This window comes from Triticum aestivum, chromosome 1A, assembly GCF_018294505.1.
Source record: "Triticum aestivum cultivar Chinese Spring chromosome 1A, IWGSC CS RefSeq v2.1, whole genome shotgun sequence".
Taxonomy (NCBI): domain Eukaryota; kingdom Viridiplantae; phylum Streptophyta; class Magnoliopsida; order Poales; family Poaceae; genus Triticum; species Triticum aestivum.
In genome coordinates this window covers 82,200,868-82,221,161 of record NC_057794.1, presented here as the reverse complement: position 1 = coordinate 82,221,161, position 20,294 = coordinate 82,200,868, and positions in this window count along the sequence as shown.

The window sequence follows — 20,294 nt, the reverse complement described above, 5'->3', positions numbered from 1 at the left end:
GTTCTCTACAACCAAACATTAACAAATTCCCATCTGCCACATCGGTCATGGCTCTCGAAAGTTTATACCCTGTAGGGGTGTCCCAACTTATCCCATCACAAGCTCTCACGGTCAACGAAGGATATTCCTTCTTCCGGAAACACCCGATCAGTCTCGGAATCCCGGTTACAAGACATTTCGACAATGGTAAAACAAGACCAGCAAAGCCACCCGATGTGCCGACAATCCCGATAGGAGTCGCACGTATCTCGTTCTCAGGGCAACACCGGATGAGACAGGCTACAAGTAAAACCAGCCCTCGAGTTTCCCCGAGGTGGCCCCGCAGGCGGCTCGGTTCGGACCAACACTTAGGGAAGCACTAGCCCGAGGGGGTTAAAATAAAGATGACCCTCGGGTTAATTACTCCTAAGGGAAAGGTATAGGTTGTTAGGCAAATGTAAAACCAAGGTTGGGCCTTGCTGGAGGAGTTTTATTCAAAGCGAACTGTCAAGGGCTTCCCATAACACCCAACCGCATAAGGAACGCAAAATCAAGGAACATAACACCGATATGACGGAAACTAGGGCGGCAAGAGTGGAACAAAACACCAGGCAAAAGGCTGAGCATTCCACCCTTCACCAAGTATATATAGATGCAATATTTAAAATAAGAGATAGTGTGAAATCCCAACATATCCATGTTCCAACATGGAACAAACTTCAACTTCACCTTCAACTAAAAACGCTATAAGACGGCTGAGCAAAGCGGTAACATAGCCAAACAACGGTTTGCTAGGAAGGTGGGTTAGAGGCTTGGCATGGCAATATGGGAGGCATGATACAACAAGTGGTAGGTAGCACGACATAGCGATAGAGCGAACAACTAGCAAGCAAATATAGAAGTGATTTCGAGGGTATCGTTATCTTGCCAGAGATCCCGCAAGGAAGAAGAACGAGTCCATGAAGAAGACAAACGGACGAAGTCAAACGAATCCTCACAAACGCGACGTTATCGGAACTAACCCGAAGAAGCAACACCGGAAAGAAGCAAATAACATGGTAAACAACCATCACATAAACATGGCATGATGCACAATCAAGTATGATGCATGTCCGGTTTAAAGAGGCATGACATGGCAAAGTGCAACAAACAACACTACAAGTTAAGTGGAGCTCAATATGCAATGAGTTGCATATTGACGAAACACCACATGACTTATTTAGTTCTCTCCCGTTTGTGTACTCAACAATATTAAATGTTGGTCAACATGGCAAGAGGTGAGGCATAAGTAAACTAACTATTTAGGCAAGTTTAAATGAGTCCAGACATAACAAACAACAATTCCATAAAATCCTCATGTGCATATTTTGATTTGGTACTGTTCTGCCCTAAACCATATTTTAGAGTTGTAAAACATGCAAAGTAAGTACACCATGTTAATAAATGCATTTTTCTACCCCATTTACATATAAAGTTTACTAAATTCGGAGCTACGGTTAAATAGTTATGAAATAAATCATTTTAACATGTCATTTAAGTAAATTTAAACAAACAACATTTGAAACATAACAAACATGGATGAAAGTGGGTTATTATGAAACTAGACAAAATTCTAAGCATTTCACATATAAGTTTGTTTAATTATGATGCATGGTTGTGAAGTTAAAATATGCATGAAGTCTAGGGACTTTTCTGTAAAATTGCAGTCTCTGGAACAGGGAAAAAACCCATAACGGGCCGAATTCTGCTGGACTGGGCCACAATAGGAGCACGGGCGCTGGAGGGGATCTGCTCACCTTGGGCCAAATCGGCCTGAGGTGGAGCTAGGTTGTAGGAGGTTGGTTGCTGGTTGCTGGGCCTCGCGCAGGACGCGGCCCACGTCAGGTGGAGGCGGGCGCTCGTCATCTCCCTCAATAGGAGGTCGAGCGAGGCCATGGCAGGGGCGCCAGCGGCGATCCATGGCGATGGCAGGCGGTGGAGAGGCAGGAGATCGACGGGGACGACGGATCTGGAGTGGTGGAGGCCGGATCGGGCTCCGGGGACCTATTCCCGGCGACAGCGAGGGCCGGTGAAGCTCCGGCGAGCGGTGGTGACGGATCTCTGGAGGGAAAAGGAGGGAGCGAGGTGAGGGGAACCAAGTGGAGGAAGGAGGAGAAGGGGCGCGGAGGCGCGTTCCTCACCGGCGGCGGGGATCCGGCATCGCGGGGTTCTGGCGAGGCGGCGGTGATGCTTGGCAAGGGAGGCGCTGCTCGGGAGCCGGCCGGCGCAAGCAGGGAGGCGACGGGATGGGCGGCGGTGCAGGATGGGCGCATCAAGCCCAGTTGCGGCCTGGGGCGGGCCGACGATGGGCTTCGTGGCCCGGCGCGGCTGGGAGGAGCAGGAGGGTGATGTGGAGGCTTCTGGTTGGCCGAGGAGGTGCTGGTGTGTGAGGTGGCGCGCGGGATTGGCTGGAGACGTGGCGGCGGCGGTGACAAGTGGCGGCCAGAGGCTAGAGCGGCATGGATTCTGAGGAGGGGGAGGCTAGAGGTAGGTGGAGGCTGGGGATTCCCAAATTTAGAATGGGAGGTGTATGTATAGGGTAGGAGCTAGGGTTTGGGGGGTTTTGGGGGCTTTTGGAGCCCTCCGATCGCGATCGAATGGTTCTGGGTGCGAGGAGGGGTTAGGTGGGCTGCATGTGGGATGTGCTAGAGAGAGATGGGCTGAGAAGTGAGGAGAGAGAGAGAGAGAGGCCCGACAGCAGTTTCGGAGACCGAAAACGTCCGACGTTTGACCGTCTATATTGTCGCTATAGTTATCCCTTGGGGCATCAAACGAGCTCCGAATGCGACGAAACTTGACAGGTGATCTACCCACACTATAATAGGACCGCACGCCAACTTTCAACCCATCCCGATAACATTTTCCGTCCACTTATAAAATAATATTTCAGACGTGCCGCGGGCGCGTGCAAGTGTGTCTGGGCTTAGAACAGACAACAGAAGGAATGGGGAGACCGGGACGGATGCAAGTTTTAAAAACATGAGGATGCAATGCACATGATGACATGATGAATGTGACAGACCAATAAAACACACGGCTGACACGCAAAACATGGAAGGCAACTGGGAAGGCATCTGGAGCGTCGGTCTCAGGGCGTTACAACACTCCACCACTACAAGAGGATCTCGTCCCGAGATCTAAGGATGGCACCGGGGAGAAACGGAAGAGGAAGGGGTAAAACAAAGTTGCTTCTTGCAAAAATGAGTGAAACCATGAACCTTGAGAGGTTGAACAAATTGAAAGAAAGAATGCAACGAAGATGAACAAAGTTGAAAACACTCCGTTAGAAAATAGGAACAAGGAACATTACTAGAACCTTGTAGGTTGAAAGACATAAGAAAAGGGTTGCAATGGACAAGAAGTAAATGCAAGCACTCCGGTTAAAACGAGATGTACAAGGAACGATAAAGATCAATTACGCCAACACTTCGGTTGGAAATGGAAGGCAATAATATGAACTTGGCCAAATGAAAGCACTTGGATGAGACTCCGGTTAGAAGAGGAATGATAGACACAACACTCCGGTTAAAACAAGATAGAGAAGGAAAAAGGAATGATAAAATTTGGACAGCACTCTGACTGAAAAGCAAAGGAATTGAATAAGAGCTTGGGAAGATTGGATGATACTTGACGAAATCAACAACACACTGATGTCTACTACACAACCTTCATCTTGTAGACGTTGTTGGGCCTCCAAGTGCAGAGGTTTGTAGGACAGTAGCAAATTTCCCTCAAGTGGATGACCTAAGGTTTATCAATCCTTGGGAGACGTAGGATGAAGATGGTCTCTCTCAAGCAACCCTGCAACCAAATAACAAAGAGTCTCTTGTATCCCCAACACACCGAATACAATGGTAAATTGTATAGGTGCACTAGTTCGGCAAAGAGATGGTGATACAAGCACAATATGGATGATAGATATATATTTTTGTAATCTGAAAATATAAAAACAGCAAGGTAACTAATGATAAAAGTGAGCACAAACGGTATTGCAATGCGTTGAAACAAGTCCTAGGGTTCATACTTTCACTAGTGCAAGTTCTCTCAACAATAATAACATAATTGGATTATATAGCTATCCCTCAACATGCAACAAAGAGTCACTCCAAAGTCACTAATAGCGGAAAACAAACGAAGAGATTACTGTAGGGTACGAAACCACCTCAAAGTTATTGTTTCTGATTGATCTATTCAAGAGTTCGTACTAGAATAACACCTTAAGACACAAATCAACCAAAACCCTAATGTCACCTAGATACTCCAATGTCACCTCAAGTATCTATGGGCATGATTATACGATATGCATCACACAATCTCATATTCATCTATTCAACCAACACAAAGAACTTCAAAGAGTGCCCCAAAGTTTCTACCGGAGAGTCAAAACAAAAACGTGTGCCAACCCCTATGCATAAGTTCACGAGGTCATGGAACTCGCAAGTTGATCACCAAAACATACATCAAGTGGATCATGTGATATCCCAATGTAACCACAGATAAGCACATGCAAGACATACATCAAGTGTTCTCAAATCCTTAAAGACTCAGTCCGATAAGATAACTTCAAAGCAAAAACTCAATTCATCACAAGAGAGTAGAGGGGAGAAACATCATAAGATCCAACTATAATAGCAAAGCTCGCGATACATCAAGATCGTACCACCTCAAGAACACGAGAGAGAGAGAGAGAGAGAGAGATCAAACACACAGCTAATGGTACATACCCTCAGCCCCAAGGGTGAAATACTCCCTCCTCGTCATGGAGAGCACCGGGATGATGAAGATGGCCACCGGAGAGGGATTCCCCCCTCCGACAGGGTGCCGGAACGGGTCTAGATTGGTTTTCGGTGGCTACGGAGGCTTTTGGTGGCGGAACTCCCGATCTAGGTTTCTTTCTGGAAGTTTTGGGTTATATAAGAGGTGTTGGAGTCAGGAACAAGTCAGTGGGGTCTCCGGGCTGTCCACGAGGCAGGGAGGCACGCCCCCACCCTCATGGGCAGCCCGGGACTCTTCTGGCCCAACTCTTTTACTCCACGGCCTTCTTTTGGTCCAAAAATAAGCTCCGTCAAGTTTCAGGTCAATTGGACTCTGTTTGGTTTTCCTTTTCTGCGATACTCAAAAACAAGGGAAAAACATAAAACTGGCACTGGGCTCTAGGTTAATAGGTTAGTCCCAAAAATCATATAAAATAGCATATAAATGCATATGAAACATCCAAGATTGGTAATATAATAGCATGGAACAATAAAAAATTATAGATACGTTGGAGACGTATCACACAATGCCTCCAGAACTACTGAAAGAATGGCACAATGGGTAAGAAAGATTTCAGACAGCACTCCAGTTGAGAAGGGACGTAAACCTTGACAAAATGGGAAGAACTTAAAAAGAGGGCATGACACCCCGGTTAAATGGATAAGTACGAAAAGAACATGGTCCTCACAATCCAAGATGATGAGTGAACAGAGCAACATCACAATGCCTTCAGAAGGAAAATAGAAGATATATCATTGGAATAACAAAATGGAGAAGAAATTACAACTTTTGCCACAACTGAGCTTGGAAAGCACCCTTCGAAGAAGGTTAAAACAGAGTTGTTGGAAAACCAACAATGAAACGAAAAGCTTGTAGTGGGCTTATGGAAAACAACCCAAAACTTAAGGCGAAATTCTGCCACTAATGGAATAAATTGCTTGCTTAAGAGCAACGACGAGATGAAAACTTCTTTCATCGCGAGAATAGGAGGAAACTTGGATTATTGATAAGCACCACAATAGCAACATTCCTTAGGGAAGGATTTAGGTGAAATATAACCCAAGATAACTCCAATGAAGAGATTGATGGATTGCAAAGGATCTCATGAATGAATTGAAAATGTTGGGTTTAAAATATGTCATTCCGGCCAACTTGTGAAAGATGAAACATGAAGGAAACTGTCAAAATGACATAACACCAACTCAAAAGATAAGGTAGAAAGAATTGCACTTTGGAATGCAAGATGAAGAATGTTTGAACTCCTCAAAACAAAACACGTGCTGAGCACCATGTTAAATTTTGAGTATAGCTTGGTGGATCATAACTTCGAGAGAAATCTTGAAGAACAATTGAATAATGAAAAGAATCCTTGACAAACCACCATGTAGATCCTCCATGAAGAACTCCGGTAACAAAAGGATGATAAAAATAAAGAGAAGTTGAAAACACAAGGTGAAGCCTTGCGATGATTTATATGGAGCTTCACGGCGAGATAATGTGGAAAACTTGGAACTCTGGAAAAAGAAAAGATGAACATCTCAAACCGCGAAATGTGACATGGTGAACACTCTAGAGAGAAGAAACTAGATCACTTGGATGGAACAATAATAAGAATTATGTTATGCGTATCCTTCACCAATTTAAATTGATGGCAAGCAATGGATTTGGCATACTACTTATTCTCGTAGAAAGGATTAAGATAGATATAACGCAAACTTGAGAAGGTCTTCAACGAACCACCAATAGGATTTGGGAAGAACAAATGAATTAGTGTGAGAACATAGAAGGAGGAATCTTGAACAAACTGCCATAAGAATTGAAAATGAAAATAGCAAAGGCACAATTCACCGGGAAGAATTGGAAAAATCGAATGAAGATACCAGAGAGAATTTGATAAAAGAGAACAAAGAGATCCCGAGATGATTAGAGAATACTTGAACGACGCCCCGGAAGAATTTGAGAACTAGAGCTAAAAGCTGGAATGAATAATTCTGAGATGATGGGCTCCGGAGAATCAAACTGAAAAGACCCCTGAATTGCTTCGGATGGGTGAAAAGAATTGTCACAATCCGGAAATAATTATGAGAGGATGACATCAAGCTTGAACCATGAATCTTTGGAAGAACGGGTAAGAATTTAAGAGGAGCTCTTCTTCGGTCTTCAAAATCCGAGAATGGCGACGAGAAACACCACCATGATTTGTTGAGGCACTCCGGAATGAAAATTAGAAAGGTTGAACCAATGATGAAAAGAATTTGAAAGATCTTCGAGAGAAAACATGTGACTGATGACAATTCATTCTTACGTCACACTTTTGAAAGGAATTTGGGAATCACTTCGAAAAAATAGAAGAGTCAGGTAAGATCCTGGGAAAAAACCTGTGGGTTAGGGCCCACTTAAAAAACATCGTTGAACAATTTTGAAGAGAGATTTCACCGGTTGAATAAAATGGCTTAAATGAGAAAACAACCTCGAAAAATAGCTTGGATTGATTAAGAATAGAAGCATTAATCTTCCGAGATATCTTCGGCACTTCGGATATGAATAGAGAGAGATGAACGATTAAGAGGTGCACCGGCATGAGAAAACATTTGAAACGAGAAAAGGATATGATCGACAAAGCTTGAATTGAATCCACCGGAGAAGAAATAAATGAAGAATAATGAGCTTGAAGCTTCCTTAGCATCTTCAAGAGAAGCACTGGGTAAGAACTTTGAAGGAAAAGAACGAAGAAACTTCACATCAATACACGGATACTTGATTAAGAAATCCGAGTCCTTGAAGAAAAAGGTGGGAGGGCGGGAAAAACAAAGGCAACTTGGGATGGATGAAACAAATAATGTTGAGAAGACTTTGAGTTGATCTTGTGGATGTTGAAAATGATCGGATCCACTTGAAGAGAAACACGCCAGTTGAAAAGGATTGACATGACAATATCGATTATCATGAAGGATTAGTATTCACATAGAATTATGAGAACACCGCTTAGGAAAGATATGGAATCAACACTTGACATTGAAGCAACTCGAATACCACAACAAAAACAAAACAAGGGTTTGGCTCGCAGAATAAGATGGAAACAAACATATGATAGACCCCATATCGTATCATGTGTCTGTTGGAAGGATATCCTACGTGATACTTGAATTCCCACTAATAAACTCCCGAAACTTTCTGGTTATGCAATCAGGTGTTGGGGATACAGGGGAAGCATAATATCTCACCCAAACTAACAATCCCTACATCCAGCTGTATCCATCCTTCAACACATAACCAAGAAACCTTCAGAAATCATGTACCTCAACCTTCAAAAAGCATCTATTATACGAGTTATGGCAATACTCCCGAACTCCCGCCCCAGTACTGGGTGGAGTCGAGGTTATCTCACCAACAACTGCATAAAGGAGATTTTCGATGTCGGCAAACTCAGGTATTCCAGAACTGCAACGATAAAATTGTGATGACAACACCTCGGAGCTCAACTCCCCGGGACACTGCCACAACCCCTAAATGTCAGGAGGCACCAAGAACAATGTTCTCGTCACAAGACTATCGAAACGATTCCAAGATACCCGCGTGATCCTAAAAAAATTAGTGAAATTTGAGGAGAGGAAATTAAAAACTTCTACGTCAGGAGGCCTCACCAGAGCGACGAAGGGACTGAGGAGTAAAAAGAATCCTACTCTTCGATATATCTAATCCTAAGACTCAAAACATTTTGTTCTAGACTCAACAACGTGAGCGATTCGATCGAGCAGGGGGCTCCTAAGTCGGGGATGGCTCTGATTACCAACTTGTAACGCCCACGTCGCGGCTCTATCTCCCACGTGTTGAGGCACGACTTAGAGGCATAACCGCATGGTGGTTTTGTCGCAAGAGGGGTAATCTTCACACAATCCCATGTATTGAATAAGAAAGGGATAATGAGTTGGCTTACAATCGCCACTTCACACAAATAACGAGTTAAACATACATCATCCAAAGTACAATCAAGGTCCAACTACGGAACCAAAATAAAAGAAGACAACCCCAAATGCTACATCCCCGATCGTCCCCACTGGGCACCTCTACTGATCAACCGGAAAAGACACAAAACAACGATCAAGATCTTCATCGAGCTCCCACTTGAGCTGGGTTGCGTCACCTGCACTGGTATCATCAGCACCTGCAACTGTTTGGAAGTATCCGTGAGTCACGAGGACTCAGCAATCTCACACCCGTGAGATCAATACTATTTAAGGTTATAGGTAGGATGGGGTAATGAGGTGGAGCTGCAGCAAGAGCTAAGCAAATATGGTGGCTAACATACGCAAATAATAGCGAGAAGAGAAGCAACACAACGGTCGAGAAGCTAGAAGTTATCAAGAAGTGATCCTGAAACTACTTACATTCATACATAACACAAGACCGTGTTCACTTCCCGGACTCCGCCGAAAAGAGACCATCTCAAGTGTCAAGTTCTCTACAACCGGACATTAACAAATACCCATCTGCCACATAACCGCGGGCATGGCTCTTGAAAGTTTATACCCTGTAGGGGTATCCCAACTTAGCCCATCACAAGCTCTCACGGCGAACGAAGGATATTCCCTCTCCCAGAAAGACCCGATTAGTCTCGGAATCCCGGTTACAAGACATTTCGACAATATTAAAACAAGACCAGCAAAGCCACCCGATGTGCCGACAATCCCGATAGGAGTCGCACGTATCTCGTTCTCAGGGCAACACCGGATGAGACAGGCTACGAGTAAAACCAACCCTCGAGTTTCCCCGAGGTGGCCCCATAGGCGGCTCGGTTCGGACCAACACTTAGAGAAGCACTGTCCCGGGGGGGTTAAAATAAAGATGACCCTCGGGTTAATTACTCCTAAGGGAAAGGTATAGGTTGTTAGGCAAATGTAAAACCAAGGTTGGGCCTTGCTGGAGGAGTTTTATTCAAAGCGAACTGTCAAGGGCTTCCCATAACACCCAACCGCGTAAGGAACGCAAAATCAAGGAACATAACACCGGTATGACGGAAACTAGGGCGGCAAGAGTGGAACAAAACACCAGGCAAAAGGCTGAGCATTCCACCCTTTACCAAGTATATATAGATGCAATATTTAAAATAAGAGATATTGTGATATCCCAACATATCCATGTTCCAACATGGAACAAACTTCAAATTCACATGCAACTAACAACGCTATAAGAGGGGCTGAGAAAAGCGGTAACATAGCCAAACAACGGTTTGCTAGGAAGGTGGGTTAGAGGCTTGACATGGCAATATGGGAGGCATGATACAACAAGTGGTAGGTAGCACGACATAGCGATAAAGCAAACAACTAGCAAGCAAAGATAGAACTGATTTCGAGGGTATGCTCATCTTGCCTAAGATCCCGCAAGGAAGAATAACGAGTCGACGAAGAAGACAAACGGACGAAGTCGAACGAATCCTCACAAACGGGACGTTATCAGAACTAACCCGAAGAAGCAACACCGAAAAGAAGAAAACAACATGGTAAACAACCATCACATAAACATGGCATGATGCACAATCAAGTATGATTCATGTCCGGTTTAAAGAGGCATGGCATGGCAAAGTGCAACAAACAACACTACAAGTTAAGTGGAGCTCAATATGCAACGAGTTGCATATTGACGAAACACCACATGACTTATTTAGTTCTCTCCCGTTTATGTACTCAACAATATTAAATGTTGGTCAACATGGCAAGAGGTGAGGCATAAGTAAACTAACTATTTAGGCAAGTTTAAATGAGGCTGGAAATAACAAACAACAATTCCGGAAAATCCTCATGTGCATATTTTGATTTGGCACTATCTGCCCTAAACCATATTTTATAGTTTTTAAACATGCAAAGTAAGTACACCATGTTAATCTATGTATTTTTCTACCCCATTTACATATAAAGTTTATTAAATTCAGAGCTACGGTTAAATAGTTATGAAATAAATCATTTTAACATGTCATTTAAGCAAATTTAAACAAACAACATTTAAAATATAACAAACATGGATGAAAGTGGGATATTATGAAACTAGAAAAAATTCTAAGCATTTTACATATAAGTTTGTTTAATTATGATGCGTGGTTGTGAAGTTAAAATATGCATGAAGTCTAGGGACTTTTCTACAAAACTGTAGTCTTTGGGAAAAAAGACAAAACCGCTGGAATAGGGAAAAAACCATAACGGGCCGAATTCTGCTAGACTGGGCCACAACAGGAGCACGGGCGCTGGAGGGGATCTGCTCACCTTGGGCCAAATCGGCCTGAGGTGGAGCTGGGTTGTAGGAGGCTGGTTGCTGGTTGCTGGGCCTCGTGCAGGACGCGGCCTGATGTCTACTACACAACCTTCTTCTTGTAGACGTTGTTGGGCCTCCAAGTGAAGAGGTTTGTAGGACAATAGCAAATTTCCCTCAAGTGGATGTCCTAAGGTTTATCAACCCGTAGGAGGCATAGGATGAAGATGGTCTCTCTCAAGCAACCCTGCAACCAAATAACAAAGAGTCTCTTGTGTCCCCAACACACCCAATACAATGGTAAATTGTATAGGTGCACTAGTTCGGCGAAGAGATGGTGATACAAGTGGTATATGGATAGTAGATAAAGGTTTTTGTAATCTGAAATTATAAAAACAGCAAGGTAACTAATGATAAAAGTGAGCGTAAACGGTATTGCAATGCTAGGAAACAAGGCCTAGGGTTCTTATTTTCACTAGCGCGAGTCCTCTCAACAATAATAACATAATTGGATCACATAACTATCCCTCAACATGCAACAAACAGTCACTCCAAAGTAACTAATAGCGGAGAACAGACGAAGAGATTATGGTAGGGTACGAAACCACCTCAAAATTATTCTTTCCAATCAATCTGTTGGGCTATTCCTATAAATGTCACAAACAGCCCTAGAGTTCATACTAGAATAACACCTTAAGACACAAATCAACCAAAACCCTAATGTCACCTAGATACTCCAATGTCAGCTCAAGTATCCGTGGGTATGATTATATGATATGCATCACACAATCTCAGATTCATCTATTCAACCAACACATAGAACCTCAAAGAGTGCCCCGAAGTTTCTGTTGGGGAACGTAGTAATTTCAAATTTTTCCTACGCACATGCAAGATCATGGTGATGCATAGCAACGAGAGGGGAGAGTGTTGTCCACATACCCTCGTAGACCGAAAGCGGAAGCGTTAGCACAACGCAGTTGATGTAGTCGTACGTATTCGCAGCCCGACCGATCAAGCACCGAAACTACGGCACCTCCGAGTTCTAGCACATGTTCATCTCGATGACGATCCCCGGACTCCGATCCAGCAGAATGTCGGGGAAGAGTTCCGTCAGCACGACGGCGTGGTGACGATCTTGATGTTCTACTATCGCAGGGCTTCGCCTAAGCACCACTACAATATTATCGAGGACTATGGTGGAGGGGGGCACCGCACACGGCTAAGAGATCAATGATCAACTGTTGTGTCTATGGGGTGCCCCCCTGCCCCCGTATATAAAGGAGCAAGGGAGGGAGGCGGCCGACCTAGGAGGAGGGCGCGCCAAGGGGGGAGTCCTACTCCCACAGGGAGTAGGACTCCTCCTTCCCTTGTTGGAGTAGGAGAAAAGGAAAGAAGGGGAGAGGAACAAGGAAAAGTGGGCTGCACCCCTTGTCCAATTCGGACCAGAGGGGGGGCACGCACCTCCTTCCTTTTGGCCTCTCTCCTCTATTCCCGTATGGGCCAATAAGGCCCATATACTCACCGGTGAATTCCCGTAACTCTCTGGTACTCCAAAAAATACCTGAATCACTCGGAACCTTTCCGATGTCCGAATATAGTCGTCCAATATATCGATCTTTATGTCTTGACCATTTCGAGACTCCTCGTCATGTCCCGATCTCATCCAGGACTCCGATCTCCTTAGGTACATCAAAACTCATAAACTCATAATATAACTATCATCGAAACCTTAAGCGTGCGGACCCTACGGGTTTGAGAACAATCTAGACATGACCGAGACACGTCTCCGGTCAATAACCAATAGCGGAACCTGGATGCTCATATTGGCTCCCACATATTCTACGAAGATCTTTATCGGTCAGACCGCATAACAACATACATTGTTCCCTTTGTCATCGGTATGTTACTTGCCCGAGATTCGATCGTCGGTATCTCAATACCTAGTTCAATCTCGTTACCGGCAAGTCTCTTTACTTGTTCCGTAATACATCATCCTACAACTAACTCATTAGTTGCAATGCTTGCAAGGCTTAAGTGATGTGCATTACCGAGAGGGCCCAGTGATACCTCTCCGACAATCGGAGTGACAAATCCTAATCTCGAAATACGCCAACCCAACAAGTACCTTCGGAGACACCTGTAGAGCACCTTTATAATCACCCAGTTATGTTGTGACGTTTGGTAGCACACAAAGTGTTCCTCCGGTAAACGAGAGTTGCATAATCTCATAGTCATAGGAACATGTATAAGTCATGAAGAAAGCAATAGCAACAAACTAAACGATCAAGTGCTATGCTAACGGAATGGGTCAAGTCAATCACATCATTCTCCTAATGATGTGACCCCGTTAATCAAATGACAACTCATGTCTATGGTTAGGAAACATAACCATCTTTGATCAACGAGCTAGTCAAGTAGAGGCATACTAGTGACACTCTGTTTGTCTATGTATTCACACATGTATTACGTTTCCAGTTAATACAATTCTAGCATGAATAATAAACATTTATCATGATATAAGGAAATAAAAAATAACTATATTATTGCCTCTAGGGCATATTTCCTTCACTCTCCCACTTGCACTAGAGTCAATAATCTAGTTCACATCGCCATTTGATTTAATACCAATAGTTCACATCACCATGTGATTAACACCCATAGTTCACATTGACATGTGACCAACACCCAAAGGGTTTACTAGAGTCAATAATCTAGTTCACATCGCTATGTGATTAACACCCAAAGAGTACTAAGGTGTGGTCATGTTTTGCTTGTGAGAGAAGTTTAGTCAACGGGTCTCCCACATTCAGATCCGTAAGTATTTTGCAAATTTCTATGTCAACAATGCTCTGCACGGAGCTACTCTAGCTAATTGCTCCCATTTTCAATATGTATCAAGATTGAGATTTAGAGTCATCTGGATCAGTGTCAAAATTTGCATTGACGTAACCCTTTACGACGAACCTTTTTGTCACCTCCATAATCGAGAAACATATCCTTATTCCACTAAGGATAATTTTGACCGATGTCTAGTGATCTACTCCTAGATCACTATTGTACACCCTTGCCAAACTCAGGGCAGGGTTTACAATAGGTCTGGTACACAGCATGACATACTTTATAGAACCTATGGCTGAGGCATAGGGAATGACTTTCATTTTCTCTCTATCTTCTACTGTGGTCGGGATTCGAGTCTTACTCAACTTCACCCCTTGTAACACAGGCAAGAACTCCTTCTTTGACTGTTCCATTTTGAACTACTTCAAAATCTTGTCAAGGTATGTACTCATTGAAAAACTTATCAAGTGTCTTGATCTATCTCTATAGATCTTGATGCTCAATATGTAAGTAGCTTCACCAAGGTCTTTCTTTGAAAAACTCCTTTCAAACATTCCTTTATGCTTTGTACAATAATTCTACATTATCTCCGATCAACAATATGTCATTCATATATACTTATCAGATATGTTGTAGTGCCCCCACTCACTTTATTGCAAATACAGGCTTCACCGCAAGTCTGTATAAAACTATATGCTTTGATCAACTTATCAAAGCGTATATTCCAACTCCGAGATGCTCGCACCAGTCCATAGATGGATCGCTGGAGCTTGCATATTTTGTTAGTACCTTTAGGATTGACAAAACCTTCTGGTTGCATCATATACAACTCTTCTTTAATAAATCCATTAAGGAATGCAGTTTTGTTTATCCATTTGCCAGATTTCATAAAATGCGGCAATTGCTAACATGATTCGGACAGACGTAAGCATAGATACGAGTGAGAAACTCTCATCGTAGTAAACACCTTGAACTTGTCGAAAACCTTTTTGCGACAATTCTAGCTTTGTAGATAGTAACACTAATATCAGTGTCCGTCTTCCTCTTGAAGATCCATTTAATCTCAATGGCTCGCCGATCATTGGGCAAGTCAATCAAAGTCCATACTTTGTTCTCATACATGGATCTCATCTCAGATTTCATGGCCTCAAGCCATTTCGCGGAATCTGGGCTCATCATCGCTTCCTCATAGTTCATAGGCTCGTCATGGTCAAGTAACATGACCTCTAGAACAGGATTACCGTACCACTCTGGTGCGAATCTCACTATGGTTTACCTGCGAGGTTTCGGTAGTAACTTGATCTGAAGTTACATGATCATCATCATTAGCTTCCTCACTAATTGGTGTAGTAGTCACAGGAACAGATTTCTATGATGAACTACTTTCCAATAAGGGAGCAGGTACAGTTACCTCATCAAGTTCTACTTTCCTCCCACTCACTTCTTTCGAGAGAAACTCCTTCTCTAGAAAGGATCCATTCTCAGCAATGAATATCTTGCCTTCGGATCAGTGATAGAAGGTGTACACAACATTTTCTTTTGGGTATCCTATGAAGACGCACTTCTCCGATTTGGGTTTGAGCTTATCAGGTTGAAACTTTTTCACATAAGCAATGCAACCTCAAACTTTAAGAAACAACAGCTTAGGTTTCTTGCCAAACCATAGTTCATACAGTGTCGTCTCGACGGATTTAGATGGTGCCCTATTTAACGTGAATGTAGCTATCTCTAATGCATAACCCCAAAATGATAGCGGTAAATCAGTAAGAGACGTCATAGATCGCACCATATCTAATAAAGTACGGTTACGACGTTCAGACACACCATTACACTGTGGTGTTCCAGGTGGCGTGAGTAGTGAAACTATTTCACAATGTTTTAACTGAAGGCCAAACTCGTAACTCAAATATTTTCCTTCTGCGATCATATCGTAGAAACTTTTATTTTTGTTACGATGATTCTCCACTTCACTCTGAAATTCTTCGAACTTTTCAAATGTTTCAGATTTGTGTTTCATCAAGTAGATATACTCATATCTTCTCAAATCATCTGTGAAGATCAGAAAATAATGATACCTACCGCGAGCCTCAGTATTCATCGGACCACATACATCTGTATGTATGATTTCCAACAAATCTGTTGCTTGCTCCATTGTTCCGGAGAACGGAGTCTTAGTCATCTTGCCCATGAGGCATGGTTCGCAAGCATCAATTGATTCATAATCAAGTGATTCCAAAAGCCCATCAGCATGGATTTTCTTCATGTGTTTCACACCAATATGACCTAAACGGCAGTGCCACAAATAAGTTGCACTATCATTATTAACTTTGCATCTTTTGGTTTCAATATCATGAAAATATGTATCACTACGATCGAGATCCAATGAACCATTTTCATTGGGTGTGTAACCATATAAGGCTTTATTCATGTAAACAGAACAACAATTTATTCTCTTACTTAAATGAATAACCGTATTGCAATAAACATGATCAAATCATATTCATGCTCAACGCAAACACCAAATGACACTTATTTAGGTTCAACACTAATCTCGAAAGTATAGGGAGTGTGCGATGATGATCATATCAATCTTGGAACCACTTCCAACACACATCGTCACTTCACCCTTAACTAGTCTCTATTCATTCTGCAACTCCCATTTCGAGTTACTACTCTTAGCAACTGAACCAGTATCAAATACCGAGGGGTTGCTACGAACACTAGTAAAATACACATCAATAATATGTATATCAAATATACCTTGGTTCACTTTTCCATCCTTCTTATCCGCCAAATACTTGGGGTAGTTCCGCTTCCAATGACCAGTTCCTTTGCAGTAGAAGCACTCAGTTTCAGGCTTCGGTCCAGACTTAGGTTTTTCACTTGAGCAGAAACTTGCTTGCCGTTCTTCTTGAAGTTCCCCTTTCTTACCTTTGTCCCTTTACTTGAAACTAGTGGTTTTGTTTACCATCAACACTTGATGCTTTTCTTGATTTCTACCTTCGTCGATTTAAGCATCACGAAGAGCTTGGGAATCATTTCCATTATCCCTTGCATATTATAGTTCATCACGAAGTTCTACTAACTTGGTGATGGTAACTAGAGAATTCTGTCAATCACTATTTTATCTGGAAGATTAACTCCCACTTGATTCAAGCGATTGTAGTACCCAGACAATTTGAGCACATGCTCACTGCTTGAGCTATTCTCCTCCATCTTTTAGCTATAGACCTTGTTGGAGACTTCATATCTCCCAACTCGGGTATTTGCTTGAAATATTAACTTCAACTCCTAGAACATCTCATATGTTCCATGACGTTAAAAACGCCTTTGAAGTCCCGATTCTAAGCCGTTAAGCATGGTGCACTAAACTATCAAGTACTCATCATATTGAGCTAGCCAAACGTTCAGAACGTCTGCATCTGCTCCTACAATAGGTCTGTCACCTAGTGGTGCATCAAGGACATAATTCTTCTGTGCAGCAATGAGGATAATCCTCAGATCATGGATCCAATCCGCATCATTGCTACTAACATTTTTCAACTTAGTTTTCTCTAGGAACATATAAAAATTAAATGGGGAGCAACATTGCGAGCTATTGATCTACAACACAGATATGCTAATACTACCAGGACTAAGTTCATGATAAATTAAAGTTCAATTAATCATATTACTTAAGAACTCCCACTTAGATAGACATCCCCCTAATCATCTAAGTGATCACGTGATCCAAATCAACTAAACCATAACCGGTCATCACGTGAAATGGAATAGCTTTCAATGGTGAACATCATTATGTTGATCATATCTACTATATGATTCACGCTCGACCTTTCGGTCTCAGTGTTCCGAGGCCATATCTGCATATGCTAGGCTCGTCAAGTTTAACCTGTGTATTCTGCGTGTGCAAAACTGGCTTGCACCCGTTGTAGATGGACGTAGAGCTTATCACACCCGATCATCACGTGGTGTCTGGGCACGACGAACTTTGGCAATGGTGCATACTCAGGGAGAACATTTTTATCTTGAAATTTAGTGAGAGATCATCTTATAATGCTACCGTCAAACAAAGCAAGATAAGATGCATAAAAGATAAACATCACATGCAATCAATATAAGTGATATGATATGGCCATCATCATCTTGTGCTTGTGATCTCCATCTTCGAAGCACCGTCATGATCACCATCGTCATCGGCGCAACACCTTGATCACCATCGTAGCATCGTTGTCGTCTCGCCAATCTTATGCTTCCACGACTATCGCTACCGCTTAGTGATAAAGTAAAGCATTACAGCGCAATTGCATTGCATACAATAAAGCAACAACCATATGGCTCCTGCCAGTTGCCGATAACTCGGTTACAAAACATGATCATCTCATACAATAAAATTTAGCATCATGTCTTGACCATATCACATCACAACATGCCCTGCAAAAACAAGTTAGACGTCCTCTACTTTGTTGTTGCAAGTTTTACGTGGCTGCTACGGGCTGAGCAAGAACTGTTCTTACCTACGCATCAAAACCATAATGATAGTTTGTCAAGTTGGTGCTATTTTAACCTTCGCAAGGACCGGGCATAGCCACACTCGGTTCAACTAAAGTTGGAGAAACTGACACCCGCCAGCCACCTGTGTGCAAAGCACGTCGGTAGAACCAGTCTCGCGTAAGCGTACGCGTAATGTCGGTCCGGGCCGCTTTATCCAACAATACCGCCGAACCAAAGTGTGACATGCTGGTAAGCAGTATGACTTATATCGCCCACAACTCACTTGTGTTCTACTCGTGCACAACATCAGTGCATAAAACCTAGGCTCGGATGCCACTGTTGGGGAACGTAGTAATTTCAAAATTTTCCTACGCACACGCAAGATCATGGTGATGCATAGCAACGAGAGGGGAGAGTGTTGTCCACGTACCCTCATAGAATGAAAGCGGAAGCGTTAGCACAACGCGGTTGATGTAGTCGTACGTCTTTGCGGCCTGACCGATCAAGCACCGAAACTATGACACCTCCGAGTTCTAGCACAAGTTCAGCTCGATGACGATCCCCGGACTCTGGTCCAGCAGAATGTCGGGGAAGAGTTCCGTCAGCATGACGGCGTGGTGAAGATCTTGATGTTCTACTCTCGCTGGGCTTCGCCTAAGCACCACTACAATATTATCGAGGACTATGGTGGAGGGGGGCACCGCACACGGCTAAGAGATCAATGATCAACTGTTGTGTCTATGGGGTGCCCCTCTGCCCCCGTATATAAAGGAGCAAGGGAGGGAGGCGGCCGGCCTAGGAGGAGGGTGCGCCAAGGGGGGAGTCCTACTCCCACTGGGAGTAGGACTCCTTCCCTTGTTGGAGTAGGAGAGAAGGAAAGAGGGGGAGAGGAACAAGGAAAAGTGGGCTGCACCCCCTGTCCAATTCGGACCAGAGGGGGGGCGCGCACCTCCTTCCTTTTGGCCTCTCTCCTCTATTCCCGTATGGCCCAATAAGACCCATATACTCCCCGCCGAATTCTCATAACTCTCCGGTACTCCGAAAAATACCCGAATCACTCGGAACCTTTCCGATATCCGAATATAGTCGTCCAATATATTGATCTTTACGTCTTGACCATTTCGAGACTCCTCGTCATGTCCCCGATCTCATCCGGGACTCCGGACTCCTTCGGTACATCAAAACTCACAATATAACTGTCATCGAAACCTTAAGCATGCGGACTCTACGGGTTCGAGAACAATGTAGACATGACCGAGACACGTCTCCGGTCAATAACCAATAGCGGAACCTGGATGCTCATATTGGCTCCCACATATTCTACGAAGATCTTTATCGGTCAGACCGCATAACAACATACGTTGTTCCCTTTGTCATCGGTATGTTACTTGCCCGAGATTTGATCATCGGTATCTCAATACCTAGTTCAATCTCGTTACCGGCAAGTCTCTTTACTCGTTTCGTAATACATCATCTCGCAACTAACTCATTATTTGCAATGCTTGCAAGGCTTTATGTGATGTGCATTACCGAGAGGGCCCAGAGATACCTCTCCGACAATCGGAGTGACAAATCCTAATCTCGAAATACGCCAACCCAATAAGTACCTTCGGAGACACCTGTAGAGCACCTTTATAATCACCCAGTTACGTTGTGATGTTTGGTAGCACACAAAGTGTTCCTCTGGTAAACGGGAGTTGCATAATCTCATAGTCATAGGAACATGTATAAGTCATGAAGAAAGCAATAGCAACAAACTAAACGATCAAGTGCTATGCTAACAGAATGGGTCAAGTCAATCACATCATTCTCCTAATGATGTGATCCCATTAATCAAATGACAACTCATGTCTATGGTTAGGAAACATAATCATCTTTGATCAACGAGCAGGCATACTAGTGACACTCTGTTTGTCTATGTATTCACACATGTATTATGTTTCCGGTTA